The sequence below is a fragment of the Poeciliopsis prolifica genome, unplaced genomic scaffold (genome assembly GCF_027474105.1).
Source record: "Poeciliopsis prolifica strain line A6 unplaced genomic scaffold, Auburn_PproV2 SCAFFOLD033, whole genome shotgun sequence".
Taxonomy (NCBI): domain Eukaryota; kingdom Metazoa; phylum Chordata; class Actinopteri; order Cyprinodontiformes; family Poeciliidae; genus Poeciliopsis; species Poeciliopsis prolifica.
In genome coordinates, this window is record NW_026562408.1 from 703,496 (window position 1) to 727,788 (window position 24,293).

The 24,293-nt window shown below is 40.0% G+C and overlaps 1 pseudogene; it reads right to left on the minus strand.

The window, feature by feature from the left end:
• Window positions 1-225: 225 nt before the first annotated feature.
• LOC129373428 (protein transport protein Sec24A-like) lies at window positions 226-22,328 on the minus strand (annotated as a pseudogene).
• Window positions 22,329-24,293: the final 1,965 nt, after the last annotated feature.

Below are 24,293 nucleotides of genomic sequence, written 5' to 3' on the forward strand. Positions count from 1 at the left end.
GGTCCAGGAAGTTTTCATGTATTCATTCAGGATCTGCAGGTACCCCGACCCAGATCAGTGATCCGAAAGGATCTGTTTGACATGAAGATCTTTAAATTCAAAGCCATTTCCATTTTATTTTTAACTCCAGATCATCTAAGGTAGCATATAAACTGCATTTCAATGAACCTGGAACTTATAACTCCACAATAAACGTAATTGTTAAACTAAAACACAAACTACATGTAAAAAGTCCCAAACTGTTTATTTTCTTAGCAACCATTTCAACTTATTCATACTAAAATCATCAGCATTTCTTCTCCTTTACATAATGCAGTCTGTTCAATATACAAGTATCAATAAGCAGATTAAAAGATCAGAATGGCTTCGTCACGCCTGTGTTAAAGATTTCCCAAATCCTATTATATTAAAATATTTCATATATAGAGTCAGTATTTAAACAGAGGTTTAATAATAAAAAGTGAGTTCCCATACAAGGCAATTATAGAATTTAATCAGATTGGGTCTCATAAATTAAACAGAAGTCAGAAAGTAAAGAAAACAGATCAGAGGTTCTGAAAAGTCCAGAGAGAAAAGATGGCGGACGAGTTTCTGGAGGTGATCTGACCGACCGGACCTTTTCCCCGCCACTGGGCCCAGACAGCCGGGTCCAGACAGCCGGGTCCAGACAGCCGGGTCCAGACAGCCGGGTCCAGACAGCCGGGTCCAGACAGCCGGGTCCAGACAGCCGGGCCCAGACAGCCGGGCCCAGACAGCCGGGTCCAGACAGCCGGGTCCAGACAGCCGGGTCCAGACAGCCGGGTCCAGACAGCCGGGTCCAGACAGCCGGGTCCGTCCGTCTCCAGGTTCAGAGTCTTTGCTTTGTTCAACAATTATAATGACTTGAAAAGGGAAAAGAAACACACTCTCCTTCAGGTACGTTGAGGCTCAGCCGCCTCCTAAAGCAGATTCTCTCACATGAAGAAGACGAGTTTGATTTGTTAGTGAAGACAAAATGTGCTTTTTGAACAGAAACGCTGGAGACCGCCGGTCCTCCATCTGATCGACGCCTCGCTTCGACAGTTCTGAGGAAAAGAAACACTGATTCATTCGATAAACGCCATTATGATCAACATGGACTCCAGCCGCCGACGCCCAGAGAGATGACAGAGTCGGTTTCTCCGCCCGGCAGGTTCTGATCCGACGTTCCACTCAGGACTTTCTAGAGGTGATGGTGGATCGCAGCTGGAGGGTGTGTGGAGAGCGGCCTCTTTCTGCCCCACACACACACACACATCCTAACACACACACACACACACACACGCACATACACACGGCGATCGTCTTTCTCCGACCCGCTGCTGATTATTTGGAGATTTGCTGCTGCAGGTGGAGCAGGAACTCGTAGTAGGACAGCGCCGACTCCGTCCGGTCTTCGATCATGTTCTGCAGGAAGTGGGTCTTCAGCTGGCTCTCGTCCCTGAGCAGAAAACGAACAGAGAGAGAAACTCCTGATCAATGGAGCTTTGATCCAACAACACAGTCAAAGTGAAACCATCAGGCTTTTAGGGACAACACTACTCCTGTGAATGCCTCCTTCTTATACTTTACCATAAAACTTTGGAGATATAAATGAGACAAATTCACTATTAGCCGTTATTAATATCTTGTTATAATTTTCCACTTTCTACAGCAGCTGCTGATAATGGCCGACTTGGACTGGAGGTCCAATTTTTTGAGACTGTTTTCCACCAAACAGATTCATCTTTTGACAGACTATCAATCTTTTCTCCAGTTTATCGAGTTTTGACATCCAAGACATTTTCTAGCCAAATGTCAGCAGGAATCCTGAGTTTAGTTTTGTGTATAATTCTGTGTGAAATTTATACACATTTAAAATCCAGTTTCTATTTTTAAAACTGACTGAAGATATTTTTAATTGCAATCTGGGTAAAGACTTAAAAAACCTAAAAGGTTTTCAGATTCATGCGTAAAATGTCTGACTGTGACTAACTGCAGTTTATGGCAGTTAGAACAAGAGAGGTCCAAGACTTTATGAATAAAAGCAGAAAGTTTGTTTGAATGATTGTAAAACAAAACCCACCTGATGATGTGGAGGGAGGGGAAGAACGGCCGCTGGTCCCTGAGCCAGCTGACGAACGCTCTGGTTCTCTGGGACTCTGCAGTGTCCAGCTCTGGAAGGAGATGCTGCAGAGGAAAGCAACAAACCTTTTCAAATAATACAAATAAAAAAGATGCAACTGAGTTACAGCATCAGTCAAGATGGGCGGCGAAAACAGGAAACGGTTCAGAGTTTAACTTGGTTTAAATCTGGGAGAGACAAAAAGTCCTGCTGCAGAAAAACACAAAAAACCCTGGATATTTAGAGAAACCAGGCAGAAACTAAAAGGAATGAATGAAAGGAGGAAAACATGGATGGAAGGAAGCAAAGGAGGACACAAGGAAGGAAAGAGGAAAGGAAAAAAGGACAGTAGATCCCAGAAAAACAGACAAAAGATGAAGGGAAGATTGAAGGACGGACAGAAAGTAAAGAGACTCGGAAGAGACAAGGACTGGAACTTTCAAACTGTTAAAACATCAAGATAAGGAATTATTTTACCATACTACACAGTTCTTTTTTTTTTTTTTTTTTTACCAGATATTGTTTAGTTTGTAGAGCAAATATCTGAAACTAACAGTAAGAAATAATAACTTGATTTCAGTCAATAAATCCTTAATGTTAAAATGCAGATTATTCCACTTATAACAAGGAAAATGTGAGTAAAATAATCTGCTGGTGGAATTAGAACTTTTTAAATCAGTTTATTGACTGAAATCAAACTTACATTTCTCGCTGAATAACTTAGTTTTGTCTTATTGCATATACATTTTCAGATATTTTCTCTACAAAACTTGCTGGCAGTCTTTGTGTTTTTGCAGTGCAGTAACTCTGCAGCTCTCCTTATTAAAATTCATTATCACTGAATTTTGTTGCAGTGTTTCCTACCAGCTTCTCTGGCAGGGCAGCGTAGCTGGAAACTCCCAGGACTTGAGAGAGGAAGTTTTGGTGGCAGTTTCGTCCGATCCAAAGATACATGACCTGGACAAAAGACAAGCGTCACGGTTCTGCCCTTGTTCAACAGGAAGGTTCTCCTTCCCTCTGAACGCACCAGCCCAGCGTCCATGAGGAACGCTCCCTCCCTGCTGAGCTTCTCCACCGACAGCTGCAGGACTCTGGGCTGGGGGATCGTCCGCTCGCTGACGTTCAGCGCTCCCTGAGGACGACGGGAAACCAGGTGAAAATAAAGAAACGCGGCGCGTTAAAGATGCTTCCGGCGTCCTGAGCCCACCTCGTCGCTCAGGTCGTCCAGGCGGTACAGCGCCGGGTGGATCATCAGCATGGCGAACGCCAACGGCTGGTACTTCAGCTGGTACATGGCGAACACGCGCTCATCCAGCCGGGTGCTGGTTCCGGTTCTGAAGGCTTTCTGCCGGGAACACACAAACAGATCTGCTTTGTAACATTAGTGTGCTTAAATTTCCTGATTAATTGCCTTAATCTCGTTTTATTGACGTAATTTATGGAGTTTTTCTGTGTTTTACAAGCTGAGGCTGCTTGAAGTGAAGCAGATCACACGGATATGTAAACTGGTATGAACAAAGAGACGTACGGGCGGATGGATCCAAAGCTGAAGAGCTGCTCAGGTGAAGCGACAGAGGAACTTGGTTCACTTAAAATGGATCTAAACCACAATCTAACAAACCAAAATGTTTCAGTCATGGTGAGCTGGATAAGGAGCGAATCCAGCCTCCATCTCTGGCCACACGAATAAAATTCTCTTCTTCTAATGTTGGAGGTTCTGAAACGTGACTTTTGGTACCAAGACCCGGCGCTGCGATGGAAGCAGAGGCGGTACCTGTTTGAGCAGAGCCAGGATGTAGAGCGGGAAGAGGCGCAGGCAGGCCGGAGCCAGCAGGCCTGGCTGCTGGACGGTCAGCGCAGACTGCCGGTACGACGCCAGCGAGTCGATGGCGGCGTTGGTCATGGCGTCTCTGGCGTCGCTCAGGCTGGACGTCGCAGAGCGGTCCACAGCTGGGAACGGAGACACAGACGTCAGGAAACGCAGCATTTTCATCGAGTTTCAGCAGAGAGAGCAGATTTTCCTCAGAGTTCAGAAGTAACTACCTTCCTCTGGATTAATCCATCTTTAATCAAATTATTTTAGTTCTTCTTGAATGTCATCCCAGTTTGATCTGGTGAGCAACTGTGACACCAGAACTGGACGAATAGAAAGTTTTTAGCTTGTTTTGCAGCCAGAAGCTGCAGCATCTGCTAACTCCGAGCCGGAGGATCATCATGGACACAGACTGAGCTCAGCACCATGTCTGATCCACTCAGCCCACTTCAGGGTTAAATATTATTAGCTAAATATTATTAATCTGACGTTGAATATATTAGATACAAGTTTCCACCACCCCCTCTTTTGATAAAAAAAACATCCACTTATATTTTTATATTAATGCCATCAAATTTGATTGAAAATAGTTTTTTGCAGGAGACGTCTCCTTCTTTCTTTGTCTCGTCTTTTCCGTTTCCAGCTTGAGGACAAAACTTTTTGCCTAAATTTCTTCTGAAACAATAAGTTATTTCTGTCTTCTATCTTTGATCAATTATTTTAACTTATATTTATAATAAAGATGGAAGACCAGACATTTATCTTTTTATATTAATGCAAAGACTTAAAAATGAACTTCCCTCCAAATTGGAGGCTCTCTAGCGCCCCTGGCGGCCAAACATCATTTTAATTTAGTTAAGGTAGTAAACTAATAATTAGACAGTTTGTTGCATGAAGGGAGTGGATATTTGTGGTGGATTCAGAGAAGAGGAATAATATTGTGACTTCAGAGTCTGCGCAGCTTGGAGGAGTGCGTACCCATGCAGGCCAGCAGCCCAGTGATGGCCTGAACGTCCGCTCCAGCAAACACATCCGACAGAGAACTAACCACCGGGAGGCACATGGTGTGAACCCGAATCCTCCTCTCTCCTGTGAAGGGAAAACATTTTGTTTTAGAAAAACAGGAGGGAAAAAAATTAGAGTTTGCCTTTCAAAATAAGAGCTTGTTCTCAAACCTTTGCTGGAGGTGTAAAGCAGAGCAGCCTGGAAGGAGACGACCTGCATGTCATCCAGGTTTTCCTCGATGGACATCTGGACGGCGAAGCCGGCGTCTGGGTTGACGTTGGGGAGGGACAGCAGATCCGTGGAACGCACAAAGAAGTTTCCGTGGAACGTGTGGATGGACAATCCTGCAGGGAGAAGAAGAACAACAAGCTCTATTTGTCAGCAGTTCTCTAGCAACAAGGCATGACGTGCAATTCAAATGCTTCTGATATTATAATAATTCATGCTGTAAGAATTAGAAGAAAAACAGAAAAACGACAATTTAAAATGTTCAAAACAACTCAAATCATACTGCAGAAAATTAACGATTCAACTAATCAGGCTGCAGCTAACTAGTAATCGATTAATCGTATAAATAACTGATACATTCTGCAGATTTTTCAGTTCCATACAGGCCTACTTTCACACAATATTAGAGATGCATTAAAAGATGAAAATTAGCAAATAATTTTATTCTGAAGAATAAAAATTGATCACATGTAGCAGAAGATGCATCTGCAGCTAAAACACTACAGCCAACTAATTATTTTTGGATTAATAATCAAGTCCAAATAATTGAGGACATATTTACAGCTTGAGTTTAATCTTAAATACAAAACTTATTAATTTTAAACAGTTTTAAGTTAATTACTGTTCTGAGTATGTTGTCCTTTTTGGGGGGTCTGGATAGTCCAGTTAATAAATTGATTAAGGTTGAGAATGATTTCAATAATCACCATTAATTTAGATAATTGTTTCAGCCATTAAGCTCAATTAGGGATTTAAAAATCTAGAATGAAATAAAAAAGCTGGGAGGTTTTCTTGCCTTTGGTGCATCGTATTCTCATGACGGCCTCAAAGCCGATTTTTCGCGTTAAGTATCTCTTCAGATCTCTGGAAGCGCTCCACCTGAGCCGGGTTGTGCTGATGGTGATAGGAGGGGTAGTAATAAACGCTCCCTGCCGAGTATCTGGATATGCATCCTGAGAAACAGAGGCAGCAGCAGAAAACGTTTCAAATTAAACTCAGGACAAACGCAGCAACTTCAAGCAAAATGCATGCTTGTCTTAGCACAAAGCATGCATTTTAAAACCGGGCTGTTGGTTTTTGACCAGACTTTTTCTGTTTCCTCACCAAGCGACGCCAGGTCGCAGTACTGAGCGCTGAGCAGAAACAGGTCGACTGCCACCTGCTGGCCGGAGCAGTCCAGCGCCAGCTTCTTGTAGAAATCTGTTGCTGGGGATAAATGCTGGACGTCCTGGCAGGAAAACGAGAACAGAAATACCAGCCAATCAGCCATTTTCACTGAGATGCTTTCTTATAAAATTACCAACTGATCACAAAAATCTGTAAAGTCATTTATCAATTTAAGTTTCTCAGTTTTAGAAAACTCACTAAATTCAATATGGCTGAAAAACCACCTCATCCTGGCACACAAACCTCTTGTTTCTATTAAGCACATTTATTTTCGTAATTCCAATTAGTTATAGACCATTAGCAACGTGACATCGCAAGATCTCCCCCAGCTTCACCTGGGGGGCGAAAGCTCGCTAACGATGCTAGCATTGGTTTAGCTGCCAAGTTGTCAATACGTGTGAACGCTGAAATGTTCGCCTGATGTATGAAAGAAAAATGGACACATTGCTTTGCTACTGATTGTCAGCACTACGACTAGATAAGGTCTGGAAAGGTTTTAATTAATTTGTTGCGCTTCAGGTCAGTGAAACACAAAAAAGCAACGTTGACAGCAACTCTGACAGAGCAGGTCTTCAGTTAGCGAACCTCCCACCGCTATGTTAGCTCAGCTAATAGCAGCTTTGGCTAATCTATCACAGCGATCAATTATTGATAATCACAAAACAAACATCAAGCCTGAAATCATAGAACTGTTACAGACTGAATGTTCTGCTCTGTGGGGAAACTTTTGCGTGTTTTTTGGTGTGGAAGTGGTTTTAAGTTATTATTTTTCCCTTTGCTGATTAAATTATTAGCAGCTTCATCTCCAGGTTTCATTTAGCCAACGGTTCTACTGCAGCAGCGCCGCTGAAAGGAAGGAAAAGAATCGTCTTTTCACCCTTATTGGAGAAGACGATGGAGCTTTGGGTGAAATTTCCAGATGTAAACAACAACATGCAGGGAACCGTATGGTTAGTAGAATCCACACATTCTCACTGCAGCAATGTAGGATCGACAGACCAACACCCGTCACCGAGTCTCTTCCAGTCTGTACCTTGGCAGACGCTCTCTGGTTGGGGTCCTCTCTGGACTGCAGCGCCCCCACGCCCAGGTTGGGCAGCTGCGTCTGAAAGACGGACATCCGGCCTCCGGTGGGAGACAGCAGCTTGAAGGCGGCCTGGAGAGCCGAGCCCAGAGCAGACTGCGTCTCCATCGTCTTCTCGAACAAGGTCGGCAGACTCTTCAGCAGATCCTGCACAAGCTGGAGGAAAAACGGAAACACGGTAAAGTTTTCTCCTGATGCAGCTGTGGTCAGAGTTACTGTGTAAAACAAAGAAGGTCATTTTTGGAAAATCTGGATTTTGTTTTCCACCAATAAACTCTTTGCGTCTCCATTTTCAGTGTGACGTCAAAACGGCCGGGGCGGCCATCTTGTTTTACAGCTTCTGTTTATTGGATTTTAATGCAGGTCAACAAAACGTAAGAGTCAGAAAACATTTTTCTATTTTTTAACGAGAATAAAGTCAAAATATTTCAAGAATACAGCATTAATATGAGAATAAAATAAAATGACTTCAAGATCAATGTCTCCATTTTTACGCTGCAATTTTAGGACAGCAAAAAAAAAACAAAAACAATTTCTCTCATTAAAATAACTTTCTATTCTGTTGAAAATGCATCTTTATTACCACTATTTGTGCAATTAAACAAAAATGATGTAATAATCTGTCGAGGATGGAAGTAAATATTTTCTACCGTTTGTCATTTGTTAAAAAAGAAAGCAAGAAATTAACCAGGTTTTATTTTTCTGCCCAGTCCTAGTCAAAACATGACTGGTGGATGGAACAAGGCTCTTACCTCCTTGCACTCGTTAAGGTTTACTAGAAGGCTGTCTGGTGTTGGTAGAAAGATATCTGTGGATCAAACGTTATAATTTCAATAAAAGCAGAAAGCAGAAACCGTCCAGCCGTGGCGCTCCAGACGCGGCTCACCTTCGATGTCAGAGACGATGAGCATCTGCGGCTGGGAAAGGCCCTCCTGCAGGTTGTAGAAGTGGATGGTGCTGTCGAAGGTGATGAAGCCCACCTTGGTCCGCGAGTCTCCGGGAAGCCTGAGGCACAGAAACAAAGCTTCACTCCAGTTTTCAAAGACTTTCCTGAAAACTGTCCAGTTAAATATGAAGACGTTAAACATTTGATTAGAGCCGGTTCCAGGTGAATAAATCAGAAAACTCCTGGTTCTGATCGGTACGTACGCGTTGATGTTGTCCAGCAGCGACTGGCAGAAGACGCTCAGGTAACCCGTCTCCACGGCGTTGTGGGACACGTCCAGGACGAACAGGTAGACGGCCGGCTGCGGCGGCCGCAGCTGCAGGGCAAGCGGGGAGAGTTACTGACAGGAAACTGCAAGTATAGCAACAAATTACATTTCATATAATTTAGCTGTGATTAATTAACAACTTGAATGAAACAGACACTTTTGTTTACATCTATTTTTGTATAAATTTCTTTTTTAAATGACATCAACAGACAAAACCTTTTCTCACCAAAAAGTTCAACTTGTTAGTTAATTAGTGTGTGTGGATATATATATATTTATTTCACTTCATTATATTCCCTTATTTTATGAAAAATCTTTAGCTTATTAGTCCACTTTAAATGTTTATTATTATCGTTTGAACTTTTAAGGACAATTATATTTTTTATCTTTACCTCAGCATTCAGTTCCATTATTTTCTCTCCAAATCAGGATTTTTTTCTTTCTGATATTTTATATCTATTTTTCTGGATCTTAGTCATTAGAATTTTAGAATCTGAATTTCATTATTTTACTTCCATTTATTATTGCTGCATTAAAAATGTTTATTATTTAAATTTATCTCATTCATTATTCCTCTTTTCAGTTTTTTTAAATCTTACTTTTAGCATTTATAAAGATTGTAGGTTTTGTATTTCTACCACAGAATTGAGTTTTATTTTATAATAACATCTCATTTATTTTACATTGGAATCGGTATCTAGTTTATGAAATTGGTCTTTTTTGTGATCTTACTGCAAGGATCTCCGAATCTGATTACTGAATTTGTATTTGTTTACTTTTAATCTGTCTTATTATTTTTTCTCAGCTGCATTTCTGTTATTTTCATGCTCATTTTGTGTTGTCTGTTTGTATCTGGAGTTGAGTGGTCACCGTGGCGTCATGGAGGCAAAACGCTCTGTAAAAACACACTTATTAATATTATCGTTCCTCAGACATCGATGCAGTAATAAAAAGGGATTTTAACTCGCCATGTATTCTGAAGGAGCGATGAACTCAATAGTGGCATTCTGGACTTCTGGCCTTTTGTGCGGTTCGCCGTATGATCTGCTGACCGGGTTATACATAAACTCTTCAGGGACTAAAACACAAAAGCATGAAAATCATTTAAGGTTTCATGTGAAAATGGACATGTTTGAAAATAATGTTCAGATAAAATAGATAAATGCAGCGTCTTGGTTTCTAAGCATCTTCTTACCATCATTTACTCGATAGCACAAGTTGCATTTCCATCTCCTCTGTCCAGAAAGGAAACAAATGGGTTGATGTAGGTTCTGCAGGACCGGCACCGCACTATGGTGCTGGACGTCACCACAGGAAGCTGCTGCATTCAAAGACATGGAAGAAGGAGAAATCAAATGAGTCGTTCAGTTTTGTCACAAGTTGTGAAGACATCAGAGTTTGTTTTCAGTTTATTCCATCCATATTCATGTTTGGGCATTAAAAGTCCAATAAGTAGTTTTTATCTCACCAATTAAATGAGTATTAAAAGCTGTAGCTTTCATTTAATCTTAAACAATCAAACAACTGTTTCACATTTCAAGTTTTTTATTTTACAAAATTTCTGAAAGAAATAAGAGAAACACAATTTAATTATTTTAAAGTACTTGATAAAGTAAATGCTGACTGTAAAAAGTGAATTTTTTCATGAATATTAAGGAATTATTGACCCAAAACCAGCTCATTTATCTTGATCAGAAGTTATTTTTGTCCGGCGAAATCTGTGCTTTTGCAGTGCAGTGACTAAATTCAGGCTGGTTAGAATAACAATCTAAATATTTTCCCCAATTTAAATGCCAACAAGTTGAAGTTTGCACCAAAGCTCTGCCTCTTGTTCTCCCAGACAAACATGGCCAGAAAAGCATTCACATGACGTAGTGAAACCAGTTTCATCTCCAAACGACACAGAAACGAGTCCAGACTGAGCATGCGGCCATCAGAAATGACCTGGAGTTACCGAGAGGTCTTTGAAGGGGTGCAGCAGCAGGCCCAGGCAGCTTGGCTTTATTCAGCACAGACTGGGTCTGAGGGATGCTGGTCAGCGTGCAACGGAAAACCCTGGAGGAACAAACGGCGTGATCAGAGCCAAAGGTGTAACTGCAGCAGATGCTGCGTGCGGCCCGTCTCGCCTTACTCTGGGCTGCAGTTGAGCTTCTGCAGGTCCTGGGTGAGGCAGGGCGTCGGGGCGGGCGCCGGCGGCAGCAGGTTCCTCTCCTGCAGCAGGTTGACCACTCTCAGAGCCTCCGGCGTGCTGGACTGGAGGCTCAAGGCCGCCATCGACGGGCTCAGCTGGGCCGGACCGGGACCGCCAGGCTGCAGGGACACGGTGAAACTATCATCTAAAACTGAAACATTCCTCGTATGGCAAGCAGTTTCAACATAAAAATCAACCTCAACACACTTACATTCCAGACATCAGAAAATACTTTATGACTAGAAATATTACTTAAAATATAATATTTTGACAAGACAATATATGTATTTGATATTTCTGATTATATTCTGACTATTATAAATGAAGTCATATTTTCCATTCATGAAGATTGCATGAAGATTTAAATTAAAATATCTACAATTAATTACTGATCATCTTAAATAAATTATGACTTGTCTATTTACAATATCCTGCTTTCTGTTCTGATGAGATATCTCGTTCATTTGGAAGTTATAGGTTGGAGAGGAACAAGGTCTCTGAAAAAAACTTCACAATTCAGACTTTAATCCAGAGCGTCTCCTTTCCCTGCATGTTTCAGATGAGCCTCTATTCCAGAACAGCTGATTCAAATGACTGCATGACCAGCAAGCAGCAGCAGGGAAACAGCTGAAACATGCAGGGCAGGAGGCCTGCGGACCGGAACCGACAAACACCGAGTTGATCCGACATCAAGACAAAATTCTGAGAAAATTAATACAACAAAAATCTGGATTTTGAGGGGGGAAAAAATGTTAATTCAGAGGTGAAAGTCAGAATTATTTTCTTCCCAAATGGCCCTAATCCTCTTCCACAGATAAATGTAGGTTCAACCAGTGCAAATAATGACAAACTGAAGTAATATCTGGATTTTGATGAGTGAATATTCCTGTTAAAATATTAAAATGTTTTCCCCCCTGGCGTCTGGAAGAAGGTTCCGCAGCATCTTGTGCAGAACAACCAGACTACTGACCAGTTTCTTCCCCCGGGCCATCAGACTGCTTAACACCACATAACACTAACACACACACTCACAAACCAAATGACCCCCCCATGGACATGGTCGATACATGCACTTTAGTTTAGTTTTGTTCACAACACTGAACCTGTGTATTCTATGGCACTTGTATTGTATTGTATTTCTTTATTTATTGGGTAGTATAAGGTTTAGCTCTGCTACACTGGTAGCCAAGTAACGACATTTCGTTGTCAAGATTCACCTTGTGTTTTTTTTGTTACAATGACAATAAAGGAAGTCTAAGTCTAAGTCTAAGTCCAAATAAATTACATATTTCTTTAATTAGACTTCCCTATTTCAGACATCTAGTCAGAATGATGTCGCTGATATATTGATATTTGTCAAATAGTCCCAGATTTACGGAGCATTTTTTAGTTTCACAGAAACAAAACAAATGATTTTTGGAAATGTCCATTTTCAGCCCGGCTGACAGCAGAACTCTTAGCTTTCAGAGCCGATCTGCGTGAAAATGAGCTGAACTGGATCTGAGGCGACGTTCCCTCACCTGTTGGTACGGCTGCGGTCCCTGAGTGTACGGCTGCGTGGCGGCTTGGAGCGCCGGGTGAAGGGAGGAGGCAGGCGGCGCCGAGGTGTTCTGGTACCCGGGGGGGCAGGCGGGTAGTGCCCAAATGCCGAGCAGGCGGGCCGGGCTGAGCTGCACCAGCTGAGGTGAACACAACAAGAACATTTAGACCAGGAAAATTAGTCCCCTGTCACAATAAATCAACTAACAGCAGAAATAAATTCATCTCCTGATTCATGGCTTTTCTCTTCAGTCTGTTGTTTTGGTTGCAACTTAACATTTTTAAGGATAATTTTACTTACAGACTTTATAATTTATTGTATTTGCCGTTTCTGTTTTATTTTGGATATTTAAAGTGTCTTCTGGTTCTAGTGGTAAAGGTTCATTAGTGTTTCATCAGCCTGGTGGGCCACCAGGCTTTGTTTGCACCTTAACGGGCTCAGCGCCTCCATTATTCTGGCTATCATCTCCGTCTACAGCCGTTTCTGAGTCACTGGGAAAACGGTAAGAAAAAAAAGATCTGGTCCTTTCATAAAATTACAAATTATTTTCTGGAAAGGTTGGGTGGCGTCACAGAAGATGTAAAAACAAGTTATCCTTAATTTAATTGATGTTAATGAAGATTGAAAGGTTTTGCTGCTGTAACTTGGTGGATGTGAAATGTGAAAGCGGTTTGCGTCGGTGCAGAGGAAGCCTTACCCATTCTGCTGTCAACGTGGTTGTAGCTGTTTGGTGCCTGTGGGCCGTTTCCTGCCACATCTCCTAGAGCAAAAACAGCAGAGAGGATTTCATCCGTTAGACACCTGAATGTTTCCGACTCAGAGGCGATAAAAGCTGCAGATGGACTCAAACCGCAGGGCTGCAACAATTAATCAATCAGTGAAATAATCAGCAACTAATTTATTAATCAATTAGTCTTTGACTGGAGTTTCCAGACTAAAAAAATAAAACATATTCAAAGTAATAATAAATCCAAAACCGTACAATAATACGGATATTTTGCATTTAAGATAAAACAACAACCAGCTTTTTAGTTTCATCTGCATCAGATTCTGATTGCATTTTAAAATCCTGTCACAATAATCAATCAATCACACAACAAATTAAAGCAAGCTCAATAATTTTCATCTGCATGAATTATCACTTTTCTTTTTCTAACAAAAACTGGATGTTCAAAGTTTTCAGTCTGGTGTTTTAAGGGCACTTTATTTGTTGTTTGTGTTCATTTATTTTGGATATTAAAAATGTTTTAGTGTTAAATGTTGATTAGAATTTAAGGTTTACTGATCTTTACGAATCTGTTCTCTCATTAGAATTATACCAATTACATTTCTTGAAAATGGTTTCAAAACAACAACATCATAATTTACCACAATAACTCCTGGGAAAATTTACCATCTGGTACAGGCCCAATTTTAGGCAATGAAATGTTTATTTTCTTTAAAAAAAGAATTTAATTGTTGTATTTGGATTTATTTTCATTTCTTATACTGTATAACAAATCTGCAGAGTGAGCCAATTTTTAAAATACAGAATAATCAACTAAAATAACCGTTGCAGCCCTAAAACAAAGTGACAATAAAGATCACAAGTATGGGAACTAAAGGTGACTGAAACTTGGAGGCTTATTTAAAGACATTCTGGTAATAAAACAAAGTTAATTGGCTGAAGTTTGACCACCAGAACACAGGATGGAAAATGACCCAAACAGCACAGAACAGCCAACACAGCAACACTTGTGACCCGGCCACACCTGGACATTCAACATCTCCTTCCTGGGTGTCGGGCTCAGTGGGGGGCCGGGCGCTGCTGGCAGCCCCCCAGCACTGAGCTGGCCTCGATAAGACGAGGAGGGGGAACAAAAAGAGGGACGGACAGGGTCAGGACAGAAGCAGCTGTCGATTTATAATCAGAGACAAACTGGACCTGCTTCATGAAACCTAACAGTGGATCCAGATCAGGTCAACAACCACACGATCGCTCCTGCATCACGTTTACTCTGCCCCGAGACGGTAACCATCCCGGCTTCCTGAGACAGTATTCACACCCTGAAACATTTAAAGTTTTGTCACAAACACGTGAACTTTGATGAACGTTAACAATTTACAGGCCAACTTCAGGCTGTACATATTTGTGATGTAAAAAGAAAATTATGTTTTAAAGTGTGCTGTTTGGCCTAATTAAATCAGAACTTTCTAGTCCACAGCTGTGACGTCCCACAGACTGAAATCCCGAGACTTTTCTTGCAAAAAACCTTAAACTCCATCAGACTGGACAAACAGCATCTCAGTTTTTAAGTTCTGGATTTATGTCTGACTTTAACAGAAACTGCAGGTTTGTTTCTGGTTAAAACATGTTTGTTTTTCATTCAGTGGGTAGAAAAATCCTGAAATTTTACTCAAGTAAGAGCAGAAATACATAACTTAAAAAGTACAGTGAAGTAAAAAACTCCTAAAAGTTCATTTTTTCCAAAAAGTTACTCACGTAAATGTAACTAGTTACTACACAACTCTGGCTAAATTGGGCCTTAGTACAAATGCACACCACACTTTTCAGATCACTTCATATTCTACTCTGTTCTTACCCATCCCTAAAATTTACAATAAAAACATCCAATTTTTAACAAGTGAAATCTTTAACAGCGGGACTGAAACCCGGATGCGAAACCCCCATCAGCTTTGGGAGGAGGAGGTGTGCCGGTGGTTCCTGGGGCCCAGCAGGGGGCGCTGTGGGTGGAGGACCATAGCCGGGCCTGTTGGGCTGGTATGTGTGGGGAGGCAGAGGGTTCATTGGTGGAGGGGGGCCTGGAAACATTAGACATGAATAACTTCTTCTGCTCATCTTCACATTTTCCCATCGAGAAAAAAAACTATTACATTTTTCTAAATAAGATATCTTGATTAATTTGAGGGGAAAAAAATCTACTGCCACCCATTATCTTTTTAAACATGAGTTAAAAATTCAATATTTTGTTACAGTACAGTTTCAGTTTCCAGTTGAAAAATGAATGAAGCAGGTTTACAGCTGCATTTACTGCCAATAATCCTCTTCACAAGCCAGTGAACAGAGCAGATTTATATCAGATCCGCTTCTTTTTCAATCCAACAGGCAACTTATTTCTCATTCAGTCAAAATTTACAACAGCAATACTTTGAAAATATATCAACTTAATTACATTATTTGGAGCAACAAGCAATTTCTTTCAAATTAAAATCAAAATTTGGGTATAACTAATTTTTTTGGGTTAAGTTTATAAATCAAAATATTTTTATAACTAATATGTAAACTGTAACAATAAATTTAGAAAATTTGTTTTAGACCATAATATTGTTATTTTGAATCAATTTTAAACTAATTATAACTGAATATTTCAAGTACAGAGTCTCTAAGATTAATAAACTTTAATTTATAAAATAATTTAATAAAAACATTTTAAATAAATAATCAAAACAGCCAAAAATGAAAAATAAATATATTAATCATCAGGCTCAGACAGAAAACAGGCAAAACTTCCAGTTAGGACTTTTTAAAAATAATAATAAAATAAAGTTTACACCATTAACTACTTGCTACTTTGTGTAAAATGTCTGCAGCATTTTCCAAAATGAGTTTGTCGAAAATGTTAAAGATTAAGCTAAATTATAACTCACCAGGTTTATTTTTAGTCTTATAGGAGTAAAAAAGGAATTAAAATTTTCAATAAGATTATGTCATAAATCAACTTGTTTTACTAACTTTATAATCTGAATCTGGCCCAGAGTGACGGTTTGGAGAAACTAGGAAGTAAAAACAACTAAATACTGACAGATTAACAAAAGAACCAATAACTTCTCAGATAACGGAGCAGCTTTCTGCATCCTCTGATGGATTCATGTGCTTTCGCAAATAATAATCACAACATTCTTAAACTTTATAAACTGAAAACAAAACATCTCCTATTTTAAAATGTGATTTTAATTCTGATCAGATCAGTTTGATCTGGACTTTGCCCAGAGATCGACTGAACGTGTGTGTGTGTGTGTGTGTGTGTGTGTGTGTGTGTGTGTGTGTGGTGTGTGTGTGTGTGTGTGTGTGTGTGTGTGTGTGTGTGTGTGTGTGTGTGTGTCTGTCACTGGGAGGGCCGCTGGCCAACATGTTCTGTGTCGGAGCAGAGGTCAACGTCCAGCTCCAACGTATCAGGCTGCAGATACGCCCATCTCCAGATCATATCAGAGTAATTGCAGTTTTAGTTCTCAGTGCTGAAACTAAACATTATTATAACACACAGTGAAACAGGGGAAAATAAAACTATTCGCTTTAATAAGCCTGTCACAATAAATCAATTAATCACATGATAAAACAAACTCACTTAACATTTACATGATTTATTGCTTTTTTCTCTTTCTATTTAAAACCGGATGATAAACGTTTCACTTTGGTGTTTCGGTCTCAACTAATCTTTTTTTTTAATTAGAATAATTTTATTTACAAAAACTTGTTTTGCTTATTTATTTGGGATATTTAAAATGTCTTCCAGTTCCACTTTCAAATGTTCATTAGAATTTAAAGCTGATCAGTTTTTGAGAATCTGTTTTGCATTATCATTATGCCATACAGTTTAATTAATTAATTGTTCATTCAGCAAATGGGCTTTCTTGGTCTATATCTTACTAATCAATTACTAAACTAGTTGATTATTTCAATAATTGATTAATCGTGATTAATATTTAAATCAGAAGAAGTTATGTTTTAATCATTTCAGCGAGCAACATTTAAGCAGCTGGTTTGTGTCTGAATCTTCATCACTTATAAAAGTGTCTAACAAATCAGCACAACCTTCTTTAGTGCAGGTTTTATAGAAGATTGTCTTGTTTGCAGAAACTGGCAGTGATTTTGCAGCAATGGAGCCTAAATTAGCAGTTTAAGCTAACTGTTAATTTAGGCCAGTTTAAGAAACTGGAGCAGATGATTCATCTCTTCAGGCTATTCAGTGTCAGCTGGACTTTGTTTCACCAACCCAGAGCAAATGTTCCTGGAATGAAACTGTGAGGAGGATAGTTAGCGGTAGTCTGCTCCGACCTGGATGAGGGTATCCGTGTATGGAGGTGGGCGTGGTTCCTGGCGCAGGCGGCTGGGCGGAGCTGTGGGAAATGTGGGGCGGCGCAGCAGCAGCTGGATTCACATGATTGGGCGCGGGGCCCCGGGGAGCAGAGTACTGCCAGGCTGGGGGCCGGTGTAGTAGCCGTGGAGGTGACAGCAGGAGGAGGAGGCGTGGCCTGAGCCGGAGGCGTGGCCTGAGCCGGCAGGGGCCCCGGGCCCGGGCTGGCGGACTGAGGGGGGGTGTGGGACGGGAGAACGCCGACCTGCGGCCGGGTCAGCAGAGGCTGGGCCGGCGCCGGAGGGTAGGAGCCGAGCTGCGATCCGGGCGGAACCGGCTGGTACGGCCCAGAAGCGTACAGAGCGGGGCCGGGGGGCCCAACACTTTGGCCTGCATCGGTTGTAGGTCGGCTGGTGATTCACGCCGTAGCCGACCCCCAGCGGCTGCTGCAGAGCAACGGGATTCTGGGACGGACCTGCAGATCAGGAGAAAAATAAAAGCAGTTTACCGATCTTCAACAATTCAAAGCTTGGCTGATACCAATTCTTCGTGTTGTTAAATATCAGTTGTGCATAGATTAACTGGCGCTGATTTCCATTCTTTTAGGAGTTCAGTTGTTTTTTTAAAATCGGTAACTGAGGGGGGCATGCTGCGGTGGCGCAGGGGTTAGCACACCCCACATGTGGAGACCTCAGTTCTCGACCCGGACGTCGCGGGTTCGACTCCTGGTCAAGGCACCCTTTGCCGCATGTCTTCCCCCCTCTCCTCGCCCTCTTTCCTGTCTACCTACTGTCAAAAAAATACGAGCCACAAGTGCCGCAAAAACTCTTCAGAGGAAAAAAATTAAATAAAAATCGGTAACTGAGGATAGAACAGAAAACTGCAATCAGTGCATTCCTACTAAATATAGCAATAAAGACGCCGAGTTGGCAACATCTGTTAACTGGTTTGGATCTGACCTGGTGAACCGGGCCATCAGTCAAACTTCTCACCGCAGAGCATCTGATTTTTAGAGCTTTGATGAGGTAGAAAGTATCAGCATCATATGGCTGCATCGGCCGATCGCCTAAAATCTGGGCAGCCGATTTATTGGCTGCCTGATAAATCCGTCCACCCCTACTTGTTAAAAATTAAACATTTCTGTTACTCGAAACAACTAATGCAGAAACTCAAAAGTCCTCACTGACCCACATTTTAGGGCTGCAACCAACAATTGTTTTAGTAATGATTGTTCGAAAAAAGAAAAAAAAAAATCATCACATTTTTTAGATTTTTTAATTTAAACACTTCAGTCGTTTTTACACAATATTAAAAATCCATTAGAAGATACAAATAAAAACATTTTTACATTTTCTTGGATAAAATGCAACATCATAACATTCATTTGTACCAAAAGATGAATCTGTAGCTAAAAAAATACTGTCTAATAATCTGCTGATTATTTGTATTAAATTAATAAATCTCTTATGAAGGTGCTTAACAAGAGATTGTTTTTTACTGAATTTAAAGGAGGAGAAGATAAAAATGTAATTCTGGGTAGAATAGACTTACAGTTGAAGAAACGCAAAATGTTTATATTTTTGTACAGTTTTGGTTTTTATTGCTGCTCTAAGTGTGTTTGTCTTTTTAAGGGCTCCAGTTAATGATTAACTGATTACTAAATTAGTTGATGGATTATTTCAATGATCGATTAATCATGATTAATTAGATGAATCGTTTCAGCCTCACGTACATTACTGTCGTCTTGAAGTTTCTCAGAGGAAAGTTGTGTTTTAGATGCACCAATCCGGTCACATTAACTCCAAGCACTTTAACCTCCAAAGAGGTTAAATTCAATCCAAGAATCTCAATAAATGCATCAACTGACTGCTGAGCTGCAGCCAAAGGTCTAATCTCCTTAATGGGATTTAATTGAGCAGCCAATCAAACCATTTCACTGAATCAGCTTTATTGGACATTTTCTCCTCAGTTTCATAAATACAAGATATAAAATCTCATCAGATACATTATCTAAAGCTTTTTCAGAAAGATGCAAAACATTTTAAATGGCTGCAGTCTATTAATTTATAACATAAATGAAAAGGAGTTTTTACCGTTCTCCAACTCTTTCTCAACACATGCAGAGAAAAATAAAGAGCAATTACATGAAAAAGAACAATATTCAGTTTCTTATTTTTATGTATCTTTGCAGGAAATTTATGAACTACATCTTCAAGTTCAGACACATTTCTCATGCAGGCAATCAGATGAGCTCATCAGAACAATGCCTCCAGAATGTCACACAAATCAAATGGCAGTATGGATTTACAAACGGAAACTGGCCTTCAGAGATAATATTATTACTGAAAAGTTTGACTGTGAGACCCTCACTGATACGCAATACGGTTTTTAAGACAATAAATATTTAAATATAATAAATATTATGAATACTAATCAGTCGTTCATTTGCGTCAGGAATCACTGCAAGTGGCTCGTTCTTATTGTCACATTTCTTTCTCCGGCCGCTATGCGATGACAGACGCTCAATTATGTTATGAATAAAAAGTATTGGAAATAAAATCTGGAAAAACGAGTCACAGGGAAAACTTGTGATTCATTTATGATTAACAGAAGAATTCCCCAACATATATATATATATATATATATATATATATAATATATATATATATATATATATATATATATATATATATATATATATTCTGATCTGATAGATAAAGCTCTGCTTTGAAATTATGTAAAATCTGACAGGAGAAATCAAATACATAAACCAGGAGCATTCAGGATTGTTGCCATATCAATAAATTAATCACCTGATAAATTAAAATAATCTCAATAATTTAATTTTGAACAATTTATCATTTTCTTTCTTAGACCAAAAATTGGGTGATAAAAGTTTTAAATCTTCATTTAGTTTGTCGTTTGTTTTGTTTATTTATTTTGGATATTTAAAATCCCCTGCAGTCCGAGAGTTAAATGTTCATTAAAATTGAAAGTTCATTGATATTTGAGAATGAGCGCTAAATGCCATTACCGTTATATTAATGGAAAACAACAACATATTGCAGCTTCTTTATTGTCCAGCAACAAAAAGAAGAAGGTAGATTTCACTCTGACTGGATGGAGTTTAAAATGACGACCTGTCGCTGCACACTGCTGATCAGGCCATCAAACTGTCTTGGAAGATATCCGGTGGTGAAAACATGAAGTGCCAGCATTTACTAATGGATAATTAAGCTCATTTAAATAAATATTCATGCATCATCACTGAAAATTAACCACTGCTAACTTTTATTTTGTCCCGTATTTCATGTGTTCATGAAATACACATTTCATGAACACACGTGTAGCTCTCCTGCGTGCAGAGAGCTACACGCAGGAAGGCTCAATTTTGTAATGTTTAAAAACTGTAAGCTTTTAAACATTGCAGTTTAAAAGCTGTAATGTTCAGCAGCTGTGGGAATAAATCTAGCTTTTCTATTTAACTGCATTTTGTAATGAACTTTGATTTTTTTTTTGAATAAAGATGGTGATGTTGTGAAACCAGTAAACAGCGCCTGATAATACCGACAGGATCTCATATTGTACACAAACAGGACATCTTTAAGATGCTTTTAACAGACAGCAGGCATCGAATCCAAAGCGATATATTTATGTAAGATTTATTTATTTATTTATTAATTTAAGACCAAATTAATGGGAATTTGGTCTTAAATGAAGCTTGGAGAACAATAAACTGGATATGTATAAAGTTAGCAGTAAAGGAAAAATTATTTTCATGCATTAAAAGCCAAAAATGCTTACATCAGCAATCACTTAGTGTGTGTAGATATTTTCTGATCTCAGAGGAATGTGATTAAAATGTGGAAATAATCTCCACAGCAGATGATGCCTGAGTGCTGGAAGAAATCCTGTGGTTCGTCCCAAACTGCCACATGTACAGAGAAAGGCAGAGGAAAAGTTGCTTCTGTTTGGCTCTATATTCTGCTACTGCAACAAAGCAGCAGCCAGTAAACATGGAGGAGACCGGGGCTGCTGGCAGATTATTCTGCAGAAAAGACGAGCTGGATGTTTGTGAACAGCTTCAGGCTGGTGAGCTAAACACCAAACTTTCTGAGCGTCTTCAATATGAATCTTGGTGTTTAAAATATGGTAACATTTCACTGAATAATGACTTCCTTTCCTCAACACATGAAGTTGATAGAGATTTTAGATTAGCAGCTCATTTCCATCGAGTCCGAAAGCTCTCCACTGCCTTCACAATGTTGAAATATTTGTAATAAAACTAATTGTTACAGCGCCAGAAGCCTTCAGTTCACTCCTCAGAAACTGTTTCTGTCATCTTAAATTAGGAATCGGGTCGAGATTAATCCTGGTTAACCTAACAGCTCTTCTGACGCTACGACCTGTGAAAGTGAAGCAGCTAACGGGTAACCTCAGTCCGGACCGTCTCCTGACTCCGGCTAACAGCGTTAGCTCACATGCTACAGCCAAACGAACCGCCTGCACACACGTTAAAAAGTTACTCACCGTTCGTGTACGTCTGTCCCGTCCCGGTCCCGTTCTGGGAGTTGAACCCGGCGGTTGACATGTTGAAACAGACACCAGAATCTAATTCGGAGGTTCTCGGGTGACTGCTCTGAAAGCTAGCTGGCTAGCGCTGCCCGTCGCGGGTAAACGCTCAGCCCTGTGGCTCTGACGGTGAAAGCTCACAGAAAGGAGCGAAGTCCGAGGCGGAAGTAATCTGCTGACTTAAAGCTGTTGATTGGGCGATATTTCACTGTCACTAAACCATGATTAGTACCCCAAGACCCGGTTCGACAACCCACAGGTTGGTCAACGACGGGCCTGCTCAGAGTAAATCTTCTCCCCTTTCACCGGAAGTTGGGATCACCCAGCAGGATCAACGTAAAAAATGGTTGGGCATGCGCAGTATGTACACGTGGCATTTCCTCCTGTGCACAGGATTTTTTCAGAGTACCAGAAACAAAACGGACTGAGATTTCACTACATCAAACATCCATCCAAAACCTCAGGCCAGCTTCATAACCCTCATATATCAAGACTCAAAAACAGTTTACACCCTGAACTCTGACAAGCACCAATTATATTGAGGTCATGTGTGCATGGCTGTATACATAAAGTTAACTGATTTAATACTGTACATAACACCATATTTATGTTTATGTTGTATATACTTCTTACAATGTTTGCACTGTTTTGGAGCTGGCTTTGATCCCATAGTACATGTGTACAGTGGAAAACACATGGAAAGCCCGGCGTCTTTCTGCATGGAGTTTGCATGTTCTCCCTGTGCATGGTGGGTTCTTTCTGGGTACTCCTGCTTCCTCCCACAGTCAAAAGCATGACTATTAATTGGTCTTCCTAAATTCTCCTTCTGTGTGTCCATGGTTGTTTGTCCTGTCTGTCTCTGTGATACACTGGCGACCTGTCCAGGTGACCCTGCCTTTCGCCCAAAACGTTGGCTGGAGCGGCAGCAGCACCCCTCATGACCCTGCTCGGTCAAAGGCGTATAGAAAATAGATGGATGGATGGATGGATGGATGGATGGATGGATGGATGGATGGATGGATGGATGGATGGATGGATGGATGGATGGATGGATGGATGGATGGATGGATGGATGGATGGATGGATGGATGGATGGATGGATGGATGGATGGATGGATGGATGGATGGATGAAACTTGATGACTTTGGGCAGGAAGGCTCTCCTGTAGCTGTTTGTGTTACAGTGCATCTGAAGAGACCTCCGACTGAAGACACTGTTATTATAAAGCAGTTTTCGAGAATGTTTTTTTTTTCAAGAAGTGATGTATTTCATAGACGTTTAAGAGATATAAATAATCTTTAAAAAAATAAACGCAATTAACCAAATGTAACAAATAAAATAATATAATTGTTATTTTTCAATTAATTATGAAATGTTATTAAATAAAGTAAATATATAACAATGGATCAACCACTTTTCAACAGACATGTACAGACAGTGCAAAAGGTTGCATCGACTGCATAATATGTATTAAAAACACATTTAAATAACAACAAAAACAGGTCAAACAAGAAATTAAATGCAAAAGAACAAAAACACCACAACAAAAGAGAAAGGCATTGCTTTGTGTGCATGTTCTGTCCTGCTAACTGAGGCAAACAATGTGTTGGATCTGTCATCAATGCTGGACAAATAAAGGGAAAATGAAAAATTCCTCCTATTGCATGAGTGATTCTTGAAGAGGCAAAGTTTATAATGGGTGTGGAAAACCAGGGAAATAGTGAATATTATGAAAATAAAATAACACAAGTTAGTGCCAGATATCTTTATTAAAATCAAGTAGAGGGCCACGTCAATGCAAAGATTTCTTAAGGGGTTGTGGGAACAATCAGTCTTTGCTTTTGGTGTTATTGATTAAAGAAAGTTAAATCCATTTCAGTCAGCAGCAAACGTCAGAATTATAGAACCTATATTGGATTTCCCAAATCAGAGTACCATTCCAACAATTCATATTAATTTCGCATTGGTGACATTAAAAAGTAAGAGTTAGTAGACAATTCAACAACTTAAAAAATATTTTATATTGTTTTAGTTTCTTGTTTTGTTCAGTAACACATATATTATTGTTCTAATCTATTATAATACCACTCAATTATTTTTCCCTGTTTGGCAGCAAAAGTAAAATATGAGACAAAAGAATTAGAGCAAGAAGCTGTATATCATAATTTTGTTGTTATTCTCAAAAAATGCTAACAATTATAAGCCATTTCTACACTGAAGATATTTTCTCACCTGCGTTAAATAGTTCCTCTTTTATGATGATCTCCAGAAATGAAAATGTT